This window comes from Apium graveolens, chromosome 4 (genome assembly GCF_009905375.1).
Source record: "Apium graveolens cultivar Ventura chromosome 4, ASM990537v1, whole genome shotgun sequence".
In the NCBI taxonomy this organism is placed as follows: Eukaryota; Viridiplantae; Streptophyta; class Magnoliopsida; order Apiales; family Apiaceae; genus Apium; species Apium graveolens.
Window position 1 is genome coordinate 104,669,770 of NC_133650.1, and position 20,913 is coordinate 104,690,682.

Here is a 20,913-nt window from a genome sequence, read left to right on the forward strand (position 1 = left end):
GATACGACTTCTTGGTGAAGCCATATCAACAAGTTTCTACTTGGGGAAAGGGGGAACGAGCTTTACGTTTCAGAGTCATGGATTTCATCTGAACTAGGAGTGGTATAAGTGGCCGAGTAGCGCCGGCCCAGCCTTATTATATTGGCCCAAATGGCCTGGAAGTTCCGCTAAGGCGGTCCATTCCTTAGGAGTTCAGTGTTCGGTTGACAAGTAAATCCGACAGGTTCTCCTCTACATGTAGAAAATGGTGGGGTTGCACTACTACGACTGATCATCGTAAGTGGTCTTCCTGGCGCGGCAAACTCCCGTAATGAGTTCATCATCCAATTGGATATTTCTGCAACACTACCCAGAGCATTTCGATAGAAAGGCTACGGTTGGGCGATTGTTGAGTGTTGGCAGGGTCAAGTTTTCAAAATGATGTTTGCATCAAATGAAGTATCTCGTAACTTCATTTTATTTTGATGATATTTTAAAGATTTAATCTATTCAAATCTTGTCTTGTAGTCTCATCTATGTGATGAACTGTTGAAAGCTCATTATACTAGCTTCATAAATGATATAAGTATAGTGAAGTATTTGGTAACTTCATCCCTTGTTTCTACTTATATCTAGTAAGTAATTATCTTACTCGTGATAAAAGATTCTAGTAAGTATCCATTTAGATACTTATATTATTGTTATCACTACATATTATCTTGCGAGCTGTAAGGCTCACTCTTGCTTTATTTCTTCATCACACAACAACAGTTAGGAAAGATGGCCAGACTCCAGCAGACCCAGCGCAAGCGCGTGGGAAGCATCCCGCGTCTTCCCGATGATGTTGTGGCTGCTATAGCTGCAGAGGTAGATCTATTGGTAGATCAGGCATTCTATTTTTGAGAATCAAATTATGTATAATTATAACTTGTGGCAGATAATGGCAATTAACTGTAAATTTATCAAGTAATCATTTTGGGTTGTAATAACTTTTAAATTGTGGATTCAAAGACTTGTACTTATTTAAATTTCATCTCTGAGACTATAACGGGTTGTGGTGTGTGTTAGTGTGGGGTCACAGCATAAGGTTATTATTATTAATTAAGTGAAGTGATATTGTGGAAAGAAAGACCGTGACGACCCGGATCCCCGACCCGGATCTGGGGGTGTTACAGAAATGGTATCAGAGCTAAGCGTTATAAACCTCAGAGATGATGGGACGTTAAGATAATAAGTTCACTAAGATAATAAGAACTCTTGCCAAGTTCATAGTCGGACTACCTAACGTAGTACTGACAGTTAAAACCCTTATGAGAACCCTTATAAATGTAGCGATAGAAGCGTAGTTCGTTATCGTATAGAGTAGCGGGACTCCGAACCCTGAGGTTGAGGAGCAACAGCGCGATGATGTTTTATTACTAATTGGAGATCGGATTGTGGATCCGATAGAGTGTCCTAATGCAGGACCGGATGATGTTGATATTGAGGATGTAACGGTTGAGGATGTTGTCCTAGAAGGGATAGTTGCTGAGAAGGATCCCATGGAGGATCCTGACAAGAATGAATAAAGGACCACTGATGAATTGATGACCATGGTTAGGTCGACTACCAGAGGAAGGATTGGTCGGTCACTACCAGAGGTTCGTTCAAGTTTGTAAAGACAGTAGCCCCTTTAACGCGGCTTACTCATAAGACTGAGAAGTTCGAATAGGCAGAGAAATGCGAGAACAACTTTTAAAAACTGAAGCAAAGGTTGGTGACGGCCCCTATGTTGGCGTTGCCGGAGGGAAAAAGGAGATTTTGTGATTTGTAAGTGACGCTTTGCATAAGGAATTAGGGTGCTTCTTATATAGCACAGCAAGATAATCGCATCTGCGTCAAGACAATTAAGGGAATTTAAAATTCGATATCCCCACCCATGAGCTTGGGCTCGTGGCAATAGTTTTGCCCTAAAGATTTGAGGCACTACTTGTATGGAGAGAAGTGTGAGATTCACAAACCATAGGAGCTCTAGTACATTCTTACGTAGAAAGAGCTCAACATACGCCAGAGGAGGCGGTTAGAGCTAATCAAGAATTATGATTGGGAGATTCTTTATCCTTCGGGGAAAGCCAATATGGTGGCTGATGCCCTTAGTAAAAAGGAGAGACTCAAGATGATAATGTCTTTTGGAGAGTTTATAAGAGATTTTGAGAAAATGGAAATAGTAGTGAAGGTAACCGGAGCCGGTACCGAAAAGCTGTTTGAGATAGCAATACAACCCGAATTATTGGAAAAGAACATATTGTGCCAGTAAAAGTGATGAATGAAGGCAGAGAGCCAACAAATAGATATGAGATTAATACCGAGAGAGATGATAAGGGAATAATGAGGTATTCCTATAGAATTTGGGTTCCAAATGTTTAAGAGCTTAAAGATGAAATCTTAGATGAAAGCTAGTTTGAGGAATAAGAGTTAGAGCAAACCCTGAACGTGATAGTCAGGGAGGTTGCCACCAAGACAAAAGGAACCCATAACATGATGAAGTGGAAAATGAGGATTTAAATTATGTAAGATGACCCCAATTATGGGGAGTAGGAAGAAATATTTAGACTGAGGAATCAAAAGTCGAGTAAGGAAAGGAGACCCGAGATGGTACCCCTATACGGCAATTCATGGACCTGTCTAAAGAGAACTTAGACTATTATCCCCAACCACCACCCTGAGGAGACAATGCGGTGGGAAATTCTTTCATGACCTTTAAGTCGCTAAGCTCTCAGAGTTCCAAGGAACAAGCTGACCCAGTCGAGGCAAGAGCCTGGCTAAAGGAAATAGATGAATCATTTGAGACTCTAAATGATTGACGAACCACAAAAGACTGTTTTGTCACTTACCCTCCTAAGAGAGAGACCACCCGCTGGTGAAAGGCCAAGGAAGACACGGAGCAAGAGATTATAATAAACTGATTTAAGTTCAGTCAATTGTTTTCAGGAAAGTACTTCCCAAGGTTATGGAGATAGTGTAAAAGCTTAAGAGCCAGAACAAAGGCAGACGAGTATGATGAATTATGAATCTAAGTTGTAAAAGTTATCAAGATTCGTTCTGAAGACACGAATCCAGAATGACGGGATGTTTGAAATCAATGCTTATGTTGTGTTGGTTCATGAAATAACGATAAGAGAAAGGAATATAAAGGCAAGAGAGTTTGAGGAATGATAAGGGAGTTGGGTATGAGGAAACCCTAAAGACTCGTAGAAATAGAAATAGAAAAGTATGTAATCGTCCGGATGAGAGTGATTCACCATGAGTTAAATTGATGGTTGAAGGTATAAGAGATACATATATTTTATCCCCTGTAAGTTGGGAAGATTCGAGGAAACCTTGAGATAATTCGAAGGATAAATAATGAGACGCGGATAGACTGAGGAGACAAGAAAGTAAGAAATTAAGAAAATTGGATGAAGGAAGTGACCTTCAAGAAGGTAAAGTGTAAGACCGGTGGCATGATACCCAGAAAGGGAGATGCCAGATATGAAAGATATCCCAACATTGAGATGACTGTTGAGATAAACAACAAAAGTAAATAAGGAATTATTAAGAAGAAGTTCACGTTGAACATGACCAATATCTTCCAGAACATCCATGTTATCATTACCAAATCAGGAAAGAAAAGCAGATGACCATTGTTATATTTTGGAGGCCATATGGATTGACCTCAATTTGAATAAGGATTCTATTATGAAGTTAGGTATAGACTATCGAGGTGGGAATGATGAATAAGATAATCTATCAAGGATATATGACTTGATTTATCCATGGAAGGATGCAGGTACCTTTTAAAGGTGGAATTAAGGATAGAACATTGGTAACTTAAAATGAATCCTAGGGGAATGCATACAGGTTGGCATTTCACCCTTAATAGGGATAGTATGAGTTTTGACAGTATGAATTGGAAAATATTAAGGTAATGATGACCTTTAAGTATCAGTGGAGAAAATTTTTCAGAAACATATAGATAATGGTTCTAGTATTAGTAAAGGGTATGTTGATATGCCCTGTATCTAGGGAATACAGGAGGAACGAATCAAGGATAACCTTAGAGGTTTTACAAGGAGAAAGGTAATATTCAAAATTCTCAAGAATAGAAATGTTGATAAAGGAAATATGACGTAATTATAATGTTCCCAAGTGGGGCACGTGTTAAACCACGAGAAAGTATGGATCGAACCAGTAAAGGTCGAAATTGTTCAGGGCAATTAGGACCTAAGATAAAAGATGTTCTAAGTATGATTGAGAGTCAGTCATGACAAGTGATTAGCCTCTAAAGACTGAGGCAATAACTTATGGAAAAATGGTGATATTTTTTTTCCCATCTGATTTTAAGGAAAACATCTTCACTCAAGCAGTGATCGGAAATAAGATAGAAAATTTATTTGGAGGTGATTAAAATGACATCGACTGTAAGGAAATTTTACTATCAGGAAAGGCCAAAGAGGTGGCCGACACTTTAAAGGTAAGAGGATAATTATAGGCGCTTGTGCCAAAGGAATGCAGTGATGATGGTTACAGCTATGAAGGTTGTATTATGGTTTGGAAGATTGACATTCCTTCTGATGACTGGGCAATACCCAACCGTAATAGTAGTTGGTAAAGGTTTAATTCGTGTAATCGCCATGAGCGGGCTATCTATCTTAGAAGGTCCTATCTTGAGAATAATCCAGGACCATGTTTCAAAAAGGACTAGATGAACCCTTGAGTTAATTCTTCTATTTAGGGCGTATGATTAAGAATGGTATTAACCTGCTATCGTTGCTTTGATTGAAACTCTTCTGCACTTTTATCTGCTTCATGTCATGAAGGTACGTCAGAGTTTGGAGTGTTCTTCATGAATTGTGATTGATGGTTATTATGTTACCTCCTTAGAAGAATTCGATACGATATGTATGGACTCCGTATAGTTAGCTATTAAGACTTCAAGGAAAATGAATGACTACAGTAGGTCAGTGGTGGACCATAGTAAGGCAGCAATGATTCTGTGAGTAATGAGCTGATTACAACCGTGAGAGTTGTATTGGAATGGTTGTTGAGATTGAGTATCACTAATCGGGTCGTGGTAGTGTATAAGTTATCATTGATAGACTAATTAAGTAGAGTGTCTACCTATTGAATATTTATTCTTTCTTATCAATAGAGAGTCGTATTATTATACGAGGAAGGTTGCGGTGCAAGCATAGAATTCAAGTAACGATGATGTCTAGAATGAGATCCCAGATTCGATTTTCGATGTCGAGGGAGTTTCAAAGGTAATTGTGTATAAGCTCGAGGAAGGGCATGGGTCCATAGAATGATGGACGGGATAGCGAAAATATTTAGGCACGTGAAATGCGATGCTATAATACTTGATGTTGATATAAATACATATATGTTTTGTTCTTCTATGACAAACCTCTATAGTTCAGAGGTAGATCCCAAGCCAGATATTTATGGCAATAAAATTTTTTATGAATATACAATTCTCTTCAATTCGTTCTTTTCTCTTCTTTTCATTTCATGTAAGCTGAGAAGAACAACCCTTCCAGAAGGGGAGGTATTGCCGAATGACTATCTATCTGTGTGATAGAAGCCGAGTAGGATACCAGCTATTGTTTAATTGCTTGTCAAGTACTAAAGGCTGGCCACCTTCTGTACTAACTATGCGATATAACAAGTGTTCATGATCATAGTGATCTCTCAACAAATTCCTTTACTTCTATTTGATTGATCAAATTTTGGAAAATAGAAACAACTGAAAAAGGAGTAATAAAATTGTGATAGTATTCGGGATGGGAACACATTCGTGATACTAAGGTTGACGTGGTTATTAAAAGGTTAAAGAACGCTAACGAGCAAAAGTATAACCAGTATAATATTAGAAACGGAAGGTGATAGCGATTACGAACTGGAAAAGAATGGGTATTGAGAAGCAAAAGCTATAATGATTAGAAGCTATGATGAGAGTCTGTGTAATAGACTTGAAAGAATTTGGAATGATCACTTAACGCGGATTAAGCTATCTTACGACAATAGATCATATGTCATTATCGAGATGTCGCCTTATGAGATCCTTGAGGGAAGACAATGCCAATCTCCCTTATGTTAGGATGAAGTGGTAGAGCGCAAGATGCTCAGACCAGTAGTGGTCCAAAGGACCAAGGATATAATAGATCTAATCAGAGGATGGCTGGTAGTAGCCCAAGATGGACATGATAAGTATGTTGATTTGACACGAAAGGATAAAAAGTACGAAATAGGGGACCTAGTAATGTTATAGGTATCCCTTGGAAAGGATTGATGAGATTCGGAAAGAAAGGAAAGCTAAGTCTACAATTTGTTGGACCCTTGGATATATTAAGACGTTTGGGAAGTTAGCATATGAGCTAGCCCTAACCCCGAACATGTAGCAGGTCGTAACGTGTTCCACGTATTAATGTTAAGGAAGTGTAATTCAGATGCCAGACAAATAGGGGCATATGAGCGCATAGACATGCAACCAGACGTAACCTATATGGAGCAACCAGGAAGGGTTATAGAGTGAAAAGGAACGAGTGCTTAGGAGAAGGGTTATCAAACTAGTAAGAGTTTGATGGTAAAACCACAATGTGGGAAAATTGACTTGAGAGTTAGAAAGTGCAATACTAAGAAAGTATCCCTATTTATTTTTATCTGATTCCGGGACGGAATCCTTTTAAGGAGGGGAGACTGTAATAACCCCAATTTTTGGAAATTTTTTGAAACCCTTATGAATAGTGTTTTTGCTAAATGAGAAAACTGTTCATGCCACGCTATGTAGGGGTTCTGTTATTGATCTTATGGGATATTATTAGTACTCTATGTGGTATATAAGTGTATGTAAAGATCGTCAGAATCCAATTCTGAACACTTTGATTTTTCCCGGAAATCCACTAGATACGGAGAGAATTGAGTATAAGGTAACAGGATAAAAAGGATTTAAATTAAAGGATTATAAGAGAGGATCATAAAAGGAATACAATATATTGAGAAAGGTTAAGGGAACCTAAGTAATAAGATCCCGGGTATGATCCCTCAAACGATAAACGAGAACGAAAGATAAGCGAACCGTAAAACAAATAAGTGACCAAGAGACAAGCTTGTACAAGAAGCCAGGGATTGTGACATCATCAAACCACAAGGTGTGGACAAGTGGGAGCATTATGATATGTGCAAGGTGACATAGGCATGACAAGAAAGGAAGGAGATGTGGTGACTTTTTAACCACACAAAATCAAGGGCAACTAGGTAATTTACTAAATCAAACACAAAAACCAAGCCAGCCAAGCCAAGCAAAATCATTTTCATCAAAAATCAAAAAGAAACCAAGGCATGGTTCATCATGCTCTCGGCTTTTACTATTGCAAATGGGCAAAAATTTCAAAAATTCAAGATCCAAGCTTCCTAAATTGGTGAGTAAATTCCCTAATCATCTTCATGCTTAGTTAGGGCTATATCATGAGTTTAAGCCATTAATTCCTTCTCAATCTTCTTCATTTAATCAAAGAAGAAGACTATGAATAGTGTTTTCAAGTTTTTAACTTGAAGTTTTTCTTGTTTTTCTTGAAGATCCAAGCTTTCCTAAGACTTCTCAAAGCTTCTTAAGGCTTCCTAGCTCCTCCCACCACTTCAAGGAAGGTATACCATCTCCAAACCCTAGATCCCTATGTATTATAAGATGATTTTAATTAGTAGGATGATATTGTAGCTTGTTGTTGTGATTTAGAGTTTGGGATTTGGAACGGTAGTGAAATGGAATGGTAAATATTGTGGTTTTGATTAAAAGAACTTAAGTATGATTAAAGTTAAGCTTAGGCATAAGTATGAATGATTAAATTGAATTGGTTGGGGTTGTTATGATGTGATAAGGATGGATGTTGGTTGTATGTTGGATTTGAGGTTGGTTTGTGGTTGGTTTTGAATGGCTTAAAATTGGGAAATCGCGTAAACATAGCCGTCGTAACGTCCGATTTTCTTTGGACTGTTTTTGTGCATAGCATTAGGACCCGAGAACCCCCTGCTAGATTATGACCACTGCCATGTTTAGATAGCTCATGTTACGAGCTTCGTTTTGATATGTAGTTCGTTCGATTCCGATGCACGGTTTAGGAGAAACGACCGTTTCAAGTAACGGCGTTTCGCGAACGAAACTTTTTCCCTCGCCTTACTTCGAAACATAGGTTAAAGACCAAAAAGGGTTAATTAATGTATGAAACATTTATGGTAAGTGTGTTAGGCAGTTGGTAAGACACTCGCGAAGGAATCGCTTTAAAACTCGTAAAGGTTAAATTATTAAAAATGGTGGAGCCGAGGATACCCGAGTGACTTAAGCAAATCAGTGAGCGCAAAACAAGCGTTAGAGTCTAAGTTAGTTAAAGTATAGATTTACAAGTGATTTTGGTTTAATTCCAACTTACTTGTTGTTTATAGGTTACCAGACTCGTCCCGAGCCTTTTATCACCCCAAGTCGCTCAGGCAAGTATTCTATCCGTTATACTGTTGTTGTGATTTATACATTTGTATATGCATGATCTTGCGATAAATGCATATTGGTTAATTAGCAAATGTTGCGATATATTGAAGCATGCTGATATGGTATATATATATGCATGCCTGTCTCATATTCTTGAGTTATATATCTGTTGGTTCAGTTGATAATACCTATGCTAGAGGATAGCGGTAATTTGCATATACCCTTAGTATAGAGACCCAAAGGTGAAAATATTTTCTAAAACCGGGAGTCGAGGATCCCGAGTAGATTTTGTATATATGGATATGGATATATATATATATATATATATTTATATATATATATATGGTTATAGTTTTCCAAACTATTAATCGAATAAGGTTTATTCGATAACTTTAACTTTATTTTATTATTGAATATTATTTCGAATATAATTCGAAGGCGTATGACTCCTTTTATTTATTTATTTGAATATTATTTGAATATTCATTCGAGGACTTATGACTCCTTTTATTTTATTAATGAATATTATTTTGAATATTCATTCGAGGGCTTATGACCCTTTTATTTATTTATCTGAATATTATTTGAATATTCATTCGAGGGCTTATGACTCAGTTTATATTATTTATTGAATATTTTTGAATATTCATTTGAGGATCTATGACTCCGATTATTTGCTGAGATATATTCTTTATTTTATTAAAGAATAAGGTGTAAATAATCAAACTTATTTTCGATTATTCAAATAAAGATAGTACTTTTATATAAGTATATCTTTGGTTATTTAATATCCATTTCAAGTATAAGTTTTAATACTTCTACTTCGATTATTTTTATAAGGATTATCTTTATGAGAATATTATTTAAATAATAATATTCAGGCATTTTTCTAAATATACTGGGGACTGATTTACTTCATTAAATCAGCTTTACTCCAAACACTCTTTAAAGTGTTTTCGAGTCTTCAAAATGATTTTTAAAAGTTAGAGCGGATCCCAAAACTCATTTTTATATTTAAGATCTTCCTTTTTAAGGGGATTTAAATACTCGCTCAAAACCTGGGGAATCCGGCTCTGTGGTGTATTTTATATTCGCAACAAGGTTGCTGTTTTGATAAATGAATTGATTACTTACCCAATATTCGGGAAGTAAAATTCTTGGAACAAGTTAATCCATTAACAGGCATCGCCTGGGAAATATCGGTGAGTTTTCCTTTCCAACTAGATACGACTTCTTGGTGAAGCCGTATCAACAAGTTTCTACTTGGGGAAAGGGGGAACGAGTTTTACGTTTCAGAGTCATGGATTTCATCTGAACTAGGAGTGGTATAAGTGGCCGAGTAGCGCCGGCCCAGCCTTATTATATTGGCCCAAATGGCCTGGAAGTTCCGCTAAGGCGGTCCATTCCTTAGGAGTTCAGTGTTCGGTTGACAAGTAAATCCGACAGGTTCTCCTCTACATGTAGAAAATGGTGGGGTTGCACTACTACGACTGATCATCGTAAGTGGTCTTCCTGGCGCGGCAAACTCCCGTAATGAGTTCATCATCCAATTGGATATTTCTGCAACACTACCCAGAGCATTTCGATAGAAAGGCTACGGTTGGGCGATTGTTGAGTGTTGGCAGGGTCAAGTTTTCAAAATGATGTTTGCATCAAATGAAGTATCTCGTAACTTCATTTTATTTTGATGATATTTTAAAGATTTAATCTATTCAAATCTTGTCTTGTAGTCTCATCTATGTGATGAACTGTTGAAAGCTCATTATACTAGCTTCATAAATGATATAAGTATAGTGAAGTATTTGGTAACTTCATCCCTTGTTTCTACTTATATCTAGTAAGTAATTATCTTACTCGTGATAAAAGATTCTAGTAAGTATCCATTTAGATACTTATATTATTGTTATCACTACATATTATCTTGCGAGCTGTAAGGCTCACTCTTGCTTTATTTCTTCATCACACAACAACAGTTAGGAAAGATGGCCAGACTCCAGCAGACCCAGCGCAAGCGCGTGGGAAGCATCCCGCGTCTTCCCGATGATGTTGTGGCTGCTATAGCTGCAGAGGTAGATCTATTGGTAGATCAGGCATTCTATTTTTGAGAATCAAATTATGTATAATTATAACTTGTGGCAGATAATGGCAATTAACTGTAAATTTATCAAGTAATCATTTTGGGTTGTAATAACTTTTAAATTGTGGATTCAAAGACTTGTACTTATTTAAATTTCATCTCTGAGACTATAACGGGTTGTGGTGTGTGTTAGTGTGGGGTCACAGCATAAGGTTATTATTATTAATTAAGTGAAGTGATATTGTGAAAAGAAAGACCGTGACGACCCGGATCCCCGACCCCGGATCTGGGGGTGTTACATCAAAGTCTGGGAAAAATATTTACCTTTCTTCAAGGCTTTGAAGAAAGTAAAGGGCTTTGCATGGACTGATGAAAATCAAGAGGCATTTGAGGATTTGAAGAAATACATGGTTTAGGCACCGTTGTTGGCCAAACCTATTCCTAATGAAATTTTGTACTTATATTTGGCTATTTCAGAAAATGCCTTGAGCGCCGTATTGTCCATAAACCTATATATTATTTCAGCAAGATTTTGCATGAAGCTGAATGAATTATTTAACTATTGAAAAATTTACTTTAGCATTAGTAATGGCCTCAAGGAAGTTGTGTTCTTACGTCCAAGGTCGTAAGATTGAGGTACTAACAAATCGGACTTTGAGAAATATTATTCACAATCATAAAGCCAGTGAAAAGCTGATTGAATGGGCCATAAAGTTGGGAGAATTTGATATAAAGTATAAACCACGTACAACGATAAAAGCCCAGGACTTGGCTGACTTCGTGGTTGAATGTACCATCCCCAACCAAGAAGTCAGGGGGCAAGAAGATGTTGTACCTGAGGGCATAAAGGAAAAAGAGGAGAATGAAGGAGAACTGATTAAGGAAAAATAATTATGGGTTCTTTATTTTGATGGAGAATAAAAAACAAATTTGAGTGGAGTAGTGGTAGTTCTACAAAGCCCCGACGGGTTCTTGATTGAGTATGTTATGAAGTTAGACTTTCCGACCACAAATAATGAAGCTGAGTATGAAGTTCTGATAGCTGGTCTTGGCCTAGCAGGAACGTGAGGGTCAAAAACTTGAAAGTTTTTGGAGATTCGAAACTTGTGATATCCCAGGTCAAGGGAGAGTTTGAAGCAAGAGACGAAACCATGGCAAAGTATGTACATATGGTGAGATCTGTGATGACTCAATTCGATGAGTGACATATCGAGCACATTCCGAGAGAAGAAAATGCTAAGAACAATGCATTATCCAAATTTGCCTTATCAGAAATAGAAGACAGTTCTAGAAGCGTGTACTTCCGTGTTCTAAAAATGCGAAGATAGATGTTAAACTAATTGCCCCCATAGGGCTTGGAAGGTCATGGATAGATCCTATTAAAGCCCATCTACAAACTGGATGGCTTCCTAGTGATGTAGTGGATGAGAAAAAATTGTATGTACGAGGCCTAAGATACTCTTTGATTGATGGGATTTTTTATAAAAGGTCTTTCGTAATTCCTTATCTAAGATGCCTCAGGTTAGACGAGGCTCGACTTGCTCTGGAAGAAGTACATGAAGGTATACGTGGCCAACATTTAGGGAGCAGGGCCTTAGCCCACAAAGTTACTCATTTAGACTTTTACTGGCCAAAAATGATGGTCGCTGCCAAAGAATAGATGAGGAGATGTGATCGCTGTCAGAAGCATGCCCCTGTAGTAAGCAGCCACCAGAAATGCTTACTTCCACAAACTCCCCAATCCCATTTGCTACTGCTTGCGTAATTAATGTCGCATTAATTATACCCGGTTTAGGCTACCAAGTAGGCCCATTTTAAAGGGGCCCAAAATCATGAATATTAATTAATTTCGTAATTACTTAATATGGGTAAAATCAGCTGATAAGTAAAGTCTAAATATGGATATAATTCCTTGGAGATTGGCCTCCAAAAAACCTCAAGGGACCAGGAATCAATTTTCTTATTTTCTAGGACTTCAAAGTCTATTCTAAACCGAGACTTACCCACCAAGTCTCCTAACCCTAATCTAATTCAGGGCATCATATGCCTATAGAGGGGTCCTCACCCTACAAATCAGAACTACGTTTTTTGACTTGATCCTTAGCGCGCAGCAAGGTACTGAGACATCTTGTGAAGGCAGATCGAGTCACGAAACACGAGAGCAGTCAAACAGAGTCTCAAAGCTCAGGAACCCTAACAATAAATACACCTTAATTTTTTTATCCATAACAAATAATATTTATTATTTTATTTTAGCATGAGGTAGAAAATTTTATTTTATCCAAGGCATGTTATATAAACCAAATCCAGCTAATTATTTTTAGTTTTTTATTTAATTTTATTTTAGCATGGGTTAAATATAATTTTATTTCCAAATACCATTTTCATCACTTGTAATATCACCACTTAATGATTTTGAGGGAATGGTTTTAACGATTAAATATAATCATTAATCGGTCTAGGAGGCGTCTAGGAGGCCGCCTAGGCGGCGCCTAGGCGCTATGCGGTGGTAAAACGCCCCGACTCGGACCTAGGCGGTGATTTAGGAGTTTTTTCAAAAAATCGGGTCAAAATCGGGATTAGGCGGGCTAGGCGGTCAAAAATCGGTCCTAGGCGGTCTAGGCGGAAAATTATTAATTTCATAATTTTTTTTGCCTTTTAATAATTTAATTCATTAATTTCATAATTTCACACAATATCATGTCAATTTTTAATATAAAGTATTGGTAATAAGTAACAAGTAATAAAATATATTTACTTTCTCACTTAAAATATAAAATTAATATATTATAATTAATTTAAAAGTGTAAATTAAAATATAGTTAATATTGTAAACTCAATAATTAGTACATAACGCATGTCAAATGTGTAGATATTATTTAATATCATTCTAATTTCTTTTTTCAAACAAATATTTGACAGATTGATCATTATATAATTATAAAAATTAAAAAATAATATTTATATTCTTCCGATTAATGTTCCGATTAATCGGTCCGATTAATCTCCGACTTTCCGATTAATCTCTCGAAGGTACCCTCACCGCCCTGGCACGCCTAGCGATTTCTGTAACAGTGCTTTATGGTATGGATGGCCTGAGACTGAAAATAAATTAAAAAAAACTTGAATGAAAATAGCTTTGTTAGGTCAGTGGTATCCCTATAATTCTCGGAGGAGACTTCAATGTAATTTTGTGTTATAAAGGGAAAGAAGGTGGAGCATCCAAAATGAGAAGGTGGGTTTTAAAGGTCAGCGGTACATTTGGGAGGGAGGAAATTCCCCAAACAACGGAGTACGCAAACGTCTAGATCGTTTCTTGGTGTCTTCTACATGGAGCTCTCTCTTCCAAAATGTATATGTTAAACATCTTATTCGTTACAAATCTTATCACCTGGCTCTTATAATGCGAATCAAAAAGAAAAATCTAAGAAAAAAAAATCATAAATTTGAATTCGAAATGTGTTGACTTCTTAATGAATCTTGCAAGCAGGTGGTGAAGGGAACCTGGGAGGCCACTGAAGGAGCTGGAGTGGTGGACAGAAAAATAGCAGTTTCTCATGAATTGACAGGTTAGATTCGATTAAAATATGATGACTGAGAAATAAATTGACATTACGGAGAAAACTCTTAAGGATGCGCAGCAGAAGCCTATCTCCGAAGTTAGGTGTGAGGAGTTGATAAAGTTAGAAAAAATGTTGGATGATCTATATTCAAAGCATGAGGTATCCTGCAGAGATAAGAGATGGTGACAAGAATTAACAAATATTTCCATCGCAAAGCTTCACAACAAAAGAAAAGGAACAAGGTTGTAAGCATATTTGACTCATCAAATGAGGAATGGCAGGTCGAAGAAGAAAAGATAAAAGATATTGTTGTTATCTATTATGAGAAATTATTCAGTACTACTAATCCTTCTGATGCGGATATTTCAGAAGTGCTGCAATACGTGAGACCAGTCATAACATCGGAAAAGAATGCAGAACTTTTGTGACCTTTCTCAAAAGAGAAATTTCAGATAGCACTTAACAAATGCACCTTTTGCAAGGCTCCAGGACCTGATGGTACACTCAACCAATACGAAGAAACATTGGGTCAATAATTTAACAATAACGAGTGGAAGGTCTCTTTCAGGAAAGGAGTAAGCCTGGAAAGAAGGATGAGTTGATGAATATGCATACAGTTGAGGGACATAAGAAAGGGCTCGACATAACAACCATTATTGGAAGGCTGAAGAAAGTTTACTTTTGTCTAGAGCCGAGAAAGAAATCCTCCTAAAAGCAATTATACAAGCAACGCCTACTTATCTAATGGGTATCTATAAATTTCTGAGTTCCATCACTACTGAAATTTAAGTGGCCATAACGAAATTTTAGGGGCGACAAACTGGAACACAAAGAAATATCCATCGAAAGGTTTGTACGTCAATATGCTCTCCGAAATATTTCACATTTTTAATCGCAATTTCTAAGATAAATATTTGGAAGGACTCATGGTTATTAGAAAAAAATAAGGGCGTCAAATAACAAGCACTTAATATTAGAGCACTTTGAACTATTCATGAACTAATTGATTTGAATTGCATGGAATAGAATGACGATCTGATAAATCAGTATTGTAATGAGAGAGATAAAAAGTGTACAATGGAAGAGCATGCTATTTTTCACCGCATTTGTGTGAAAGATTTATGGGAAAATTCCACTATTTCAAGATCTGCAGATTCAATTTACGATTTAATATAAAGTTGGAGAGGCAAATAAATAAATATTAAACGAAGATCAGTACTTCTTTCTTGGCACATCGATACTGATATAAACAAGTGCATGTTTGAGAATAAATATACTCGTAACGCAATCTTGGTGGAATAAGTTCATAGACTTGTGAAAGACCAACAAAAATATGCATGGAGAATTTACAATCATCAAATAACAAGAGATCAAGTGAAGAGCACTATGTAATGGCATCCACCAACGATGGGATTAAAAATCCACTTACAAGTTTGACATTTTTCCTATTAACCCGAATCCAATTGTAAACATCTCATCTATCGCCTCAAAACAAGCATCACTCATCTTGCTATCTTAATTTGGTAAAAGGCAGGGGAGAGCGTAGTTCAGTTCGACTCGGTTTTCAGGATCGTAAACGTAACCATATATTTTTTGTTTTCAAAATAGAAAACCACAACATCTAGTTCAGATTCCGTTTCGATTTCGATTTAAAATATCCTGGTTCGGTTGTAATCTGCTCGGTTTTAATTATAAAACCGGTAAATATAAATATAAAAAGCAGTCTTCTAAAAATTCCCGATTTTTAAAAAATCCCCAATTAATCCCCTACAAAATATTCGACCGATTCGATCTTTGAAATCCGATTTATTTTTACGAATTTTTCTTTATTGCAGTATATATAATTATTTATTAAAATTAAAATACTATATTAATTTAAAAATGAATAATTATAGAAATTATGATATAATAAATATATATTTGTTAATAAATAATTAATATAATCATTATAATATATTAAATATAATTTAATATTATAATACATCCGATTTTTACTCTGATTAATCCTTCCGATTAATCCCCGATTTTTAATTAATCCTAAATCTGTAGCTCGACCGATCTTCCCCGATTCCCGATTTTTACAACACTGATAAAAAGTAATATATAAATGTTAGGAAATTAATAACACACCGGGGGTGAATGTGTTTTACTGTTTTTATGCTTTTCTTGAGCTTTTTATGGTTGAAGTAAGTAAATTAAATCTTGTAGCGAAATGTGTTACTGCAGAATTTAAACATGCAATAATAAAGAACACATATCTTTCAAAACTCACTTAATTTTATATTAAAATTAAGAATGTTTTGCTACAAAATTTCTAGGCTCTTTGTTAATAAAGAGCTTAGCTTCTTCTTGAGAGTATTACAAGATTTTCTTTCTTAATTGTTACAACTGATTAAATGACCAATGTTAACTTTATAATTTAGTTAAATACTGGTTTACATAATATGCAATAAGACATGCTATTAACTTTAGTAAACTGTCACTTGTCATTTCCATTTTAGGAAAAGTGTATCTTCTATTTCTGGCTTAACATATCTTAGTATCCTGTGTTTACTTTGATCTTCCTTTGTCAGTTAATCTTCACCATTGATCTTGCACATCCTTCAAGCTGCTTTTTGTAGACTTGTCAATCCAGCTGTTTGGATTGTTTGTTGATTGTAAAACTTGGATATTGAACTGGTCTGCAAATTATACTTTGATATTTTACCTCGAGATCTCCAGTTTGGTCTATAGAGAACTTGACATCTCGATAAGTATATTGACTTATCGAGATCTCTAGTACTCCATGGTAAATTTGACTTGTAGAGGACTTCATATCTTTATTTTGACTTATCGATATCTCTGAGTTCTCTAGTGGCTTATTGACTTATCGATAACTCAGAGTTCTCTAGTCAAATTTGACTTGTCGATAACTCAGAGTTCTCTAGTAAATTTTGACTTATCGATATCTCTGAGTTCTCTGGTGGAATTTGACTTATTGATAACTCCAATCTTCATGTCTTCAATTTGGCTTGTCGATATTTCTCTGAGTTCTCTAGTAGCTTTCCTGACTTCTCGATAAGTCATTTTGGAGTTCTCGAGTGACTTCTCTATAACACTAAATTTGTGACTTGTAGAGATCTTGACTTAGAATATTTTTATCCAAACAGATTTATTTAACTCCAAGTGTTAGGTCCCAATATGTTTGTAGAAGGGGGGTTGAATACAAATAATACCGAATAATCGAATTAAATGCGGAATAAAAATGTGAAACAAAATTCAAGTTAAATAAAAATATTATTAAACTTGAAAGGTGTTACAACAACTTTATCGATTACAAGGAATTAATCTCAAATTAATTATCACAAATTTAGAATAAATTCGACATGAACTTTTTCTATTTTTGCAATAATTAGAATCAAATGCTAAACGCGATTTGAGATTAAGTTCTAGGGATTTTGATCCGCTAGATTATTACACAATAACAAGAGAATGATTTCTAGTTGATTGGATTTAACTTTGCAAACTAGAAATTTGATCTTGAATTTAGCAGAGAAGATATAATGTTTCAGAGGCGGCTGCTTTGTTCTTGAGTTGTGTTCTGTGTTGATATGTTTTCTTCTGTTCTGCTGCTTTCCTTTTTAACTAATCAACAGACTTGAATAGAGCTGGCATGACAATCCTTTTAGCTGGTAGGACATTCGGTGAGACTATCCTTTTGAACTAGCAAGACAATCCCAATAGCTAGCAAGACTATCCTTTGAACTGGAGAGACTTTCGGTATGACTATCAAAATGAACTAGCAAGACTTTCCTCTTCCAGTGTAACTTTCGGCAAGACAATTATTTGTACTAGCATGACTTTCGGTATGACTATTGATTGTCATACCGATTGTCATATTAGTACAATCAGATTGTCTTGTTGAATTTAAATAGATTTTAATCCAATTTAAATTCTGAAAATCCTTAATATTAATTCTAAATTAATTAATCAATTAATTCAATTAATAAATAAATTAATCTTTGCAGATATAATTTATTTTCTTAATTAAATTATATGACTTAATTAAATAATAGAGAATTAATACTAATCTTGAGCAGCAACCATTCTTCTGAATATCTTCTGAAAATCACTGAAAATTATGAATCAATTCCACCACTTCAATGTTGACACTCGATGTACTGTCTGATTCATGAGTGACTAACTTCCGTGATGTTTCTTCATGTCTTGACTTTGATTTCAGATTAAATCCCTGTAATTAATTGATACCCTGACGAGATCTCTGTCACTTGATTAAATCCACAATCTTGATTTATATCACTGAGGCTTGAACAATTTCTTGAACTTCTTCCAGTGAATTAATTCCTCAAGTCTGTAGATGAACCTTGTTTCTGAATCCTTTGACATATGTTACTTTATGAAATCTCTTTGACGGTAGATCCACTATTTACTTGTTACATTCTTATTTGAGTTGAGTTAAATCCTCGAATAAACAAATAGGCTATGACATATGCCTTACACCAAGCTTCTTCATAATTCTTCTGAGGTATGATCTTCTTGATCTTCTTCCAGATAGAATCCTTAGGCTTGATACTGTTTAAACAAAAAGACTCCAGTCTGCTCTTTTCCATTTATACAGACTTTAAATGTTACAAGTACAAATGCAAACTAAGATTATAATACAACTTACTTAGGGTTGTCAAATTTGACTTAGTCTTGTTAAAGTACAGGCATGTCTTGCACAACAATCTCCCCCAATTTGTGAGAAGATTACTTAACACAAATTCATGCCTGTTAACAAGACAAACCCCAAGTTAAAAAAAATGGAAAATGAAATTAATACATAAAGCTTGAAAGAATTACAACTTTTATACATTAGGAGATTTACAAAGTTTAATGGTTACAAGTATCAGGTAAAGACATTTTTTATATCTGCTTCTTCTCTAAGGAGATCCTTTAAGTGATCAAGAATTTCAAGTTCTTCTATAATAGGTGTTCCACTTAGAGCTTCTACAAGTTTCTGTCTTGCTTCCTTTGGATAACCACTGTCCAGTAAATCAATCCTAAATTTTGAGAATCCACCAGCTTTAATGTTCAGAAATTTTTCATCCTTTGAGATTTTGCTCATACCTTTAGCCTTGAGCTCTTCTAATCCCTTTATGAACATCATAATTTCTTCATCATACTTCCTCCTTCTCTCTTCAGATTCAGACTCATTCATTTTTCTTGTTTCCTCCCTTGTAATCAACCACTCAGCTAGAATTGAACTCCATGTCCTTGTCGCAGTATCCTTGTCCTTTAGCAAACTTATCATTCTTTTAATTTCTGTTGGAGAGAGAGAATCCAGTAAATCACAGCCAAGGAAGGTGAAGGACCCATCTTCAATATAAATTATAACTTCACTTATGGATACAACCCATACTTTAACTATTTCTTCAGCTAGATGTTGGAAATAATATTCATCTGAGATGCACCAATTTAAAGGTAGAAAGTCACTTTGCTTAAAGCGGTTCCAGATGGCCCTTTCAGTAACTTCAACTTTTTTAATAGACTTGGCCTTCTTAGATTTTCTCCCAACAATCTTGAAATGAGTTTAAAGTGATGGTTTGACAAAAGGTCAAACTGAGATTTTTTTTAGAGATGTTTGGTTTGTGGTGATTAGAATTTTTAGAAAAGAGTTAGCAGTTTGCATGAATAGAAATTTAGGCTTTGAGGTTTGAGGTGGTTTGATGTTTAAGATAGTTAATGTTGAAGGTTGAGCTGAGGTTTGAGCTGGATAACTTTTAACATTTTCCAGATTCCAAATAAATGTTCCTCTAGACTGAACATATCTTCAAGTAGTTTCATCTTCTTTTGTACAACCACATTTCCTGTTGAGAAGCACATATCTCTCTTGCTTCTTCCCCTATGAGAATCAACTGATTAAAGAAGATCACCTTCATTTACCACCTCTCCTGTACAATAGGATCCGCAGATAAAAACCAATTGTACTCCCCTTTTGAAAACAGCTTTTTCCCTTACTAGAAAATCACCTTGTGTTTACCACCTCTCCCGTACAATAGGATCCGTAGTTACAAACAACATTGGTGTGGTGTAGTGTACATGTGTAGGATCTTTTTCTTTCTCCCTGTTATTTCTCCCCCTTAGTTGAGGAATCCTCCAAATTATTGCTTAAGCTTTTATCTCCCCATTAAAGAAAGAATGTATGCCGTTGTCTGAAGGAGTTCTCATATTTCACTTGGTTGGAAAAGAAATAACAAGTGTTTCTCTTTCTTCCTCACTGTGAGTGTGTGATTCTGTTTAGTGTACCTCACATGTGTTTCACTCTTCTCTCCACTCGTGTTTACACTCATTCTCACAAGTGTATCACTCCACTCATAGCTCCATAATCCAGATGTACCTGCAAGGAAAATCACCTTAGCCATCCTTAAGGAGGTCACAGGTGGTGCAATGGGAGTTCGCAAATCTCCATCCTTGATAAACTCGTCAGATGAATCTGAGTCATAATCTACAAGTTGCTAGTTTCCCTTTTAGGGTTCCAGATTTGAATTCTGGGAAGGTAAACAATGATCCAACGAATTTAGCATAAAGATCAAAGTTCCCTTCTAATGTCTGTGAAGACATTTCCTTGTGACTCATCAGGTAATATCTGAATCATTGTCAACAAGTTGCCGATCTGCACCTATGTCAGATCCACTATCCGCAGATGCATCCGGGGGATTTAAGCCTGGGGAGGTAGACACTGACCACTGACATATGGCTTTTGGATCAGTATCCTCTCCTAACACCTGTAAAGGCAATTGGTCCATTAATGA

The 20,913-nt window shown here is 35.9% G+C and overlaps 1 long non-coding RNA gene across 1 annotated transcript; it reads left to right on the plus strand.

Annotated features, from left to right (window-relative positions):
• The first annotated feature begins 13,771 nt into the window (after window positions 1-13,771).
• LOC141716846 (uncharacterized) lies at window positions 13,772-15,030 on the plus strand. The gene is made up of 2 exons (XR_012573388.1): window positions 13,772-13,908; window positions 14,047-15,030. It is a non-coding gene; the product is annotated as an uncharacterized LOC141716846 (long non-coding RNA).
• Window positions 15,031-20,913: the final 5,883 nt, after the last annotated feature.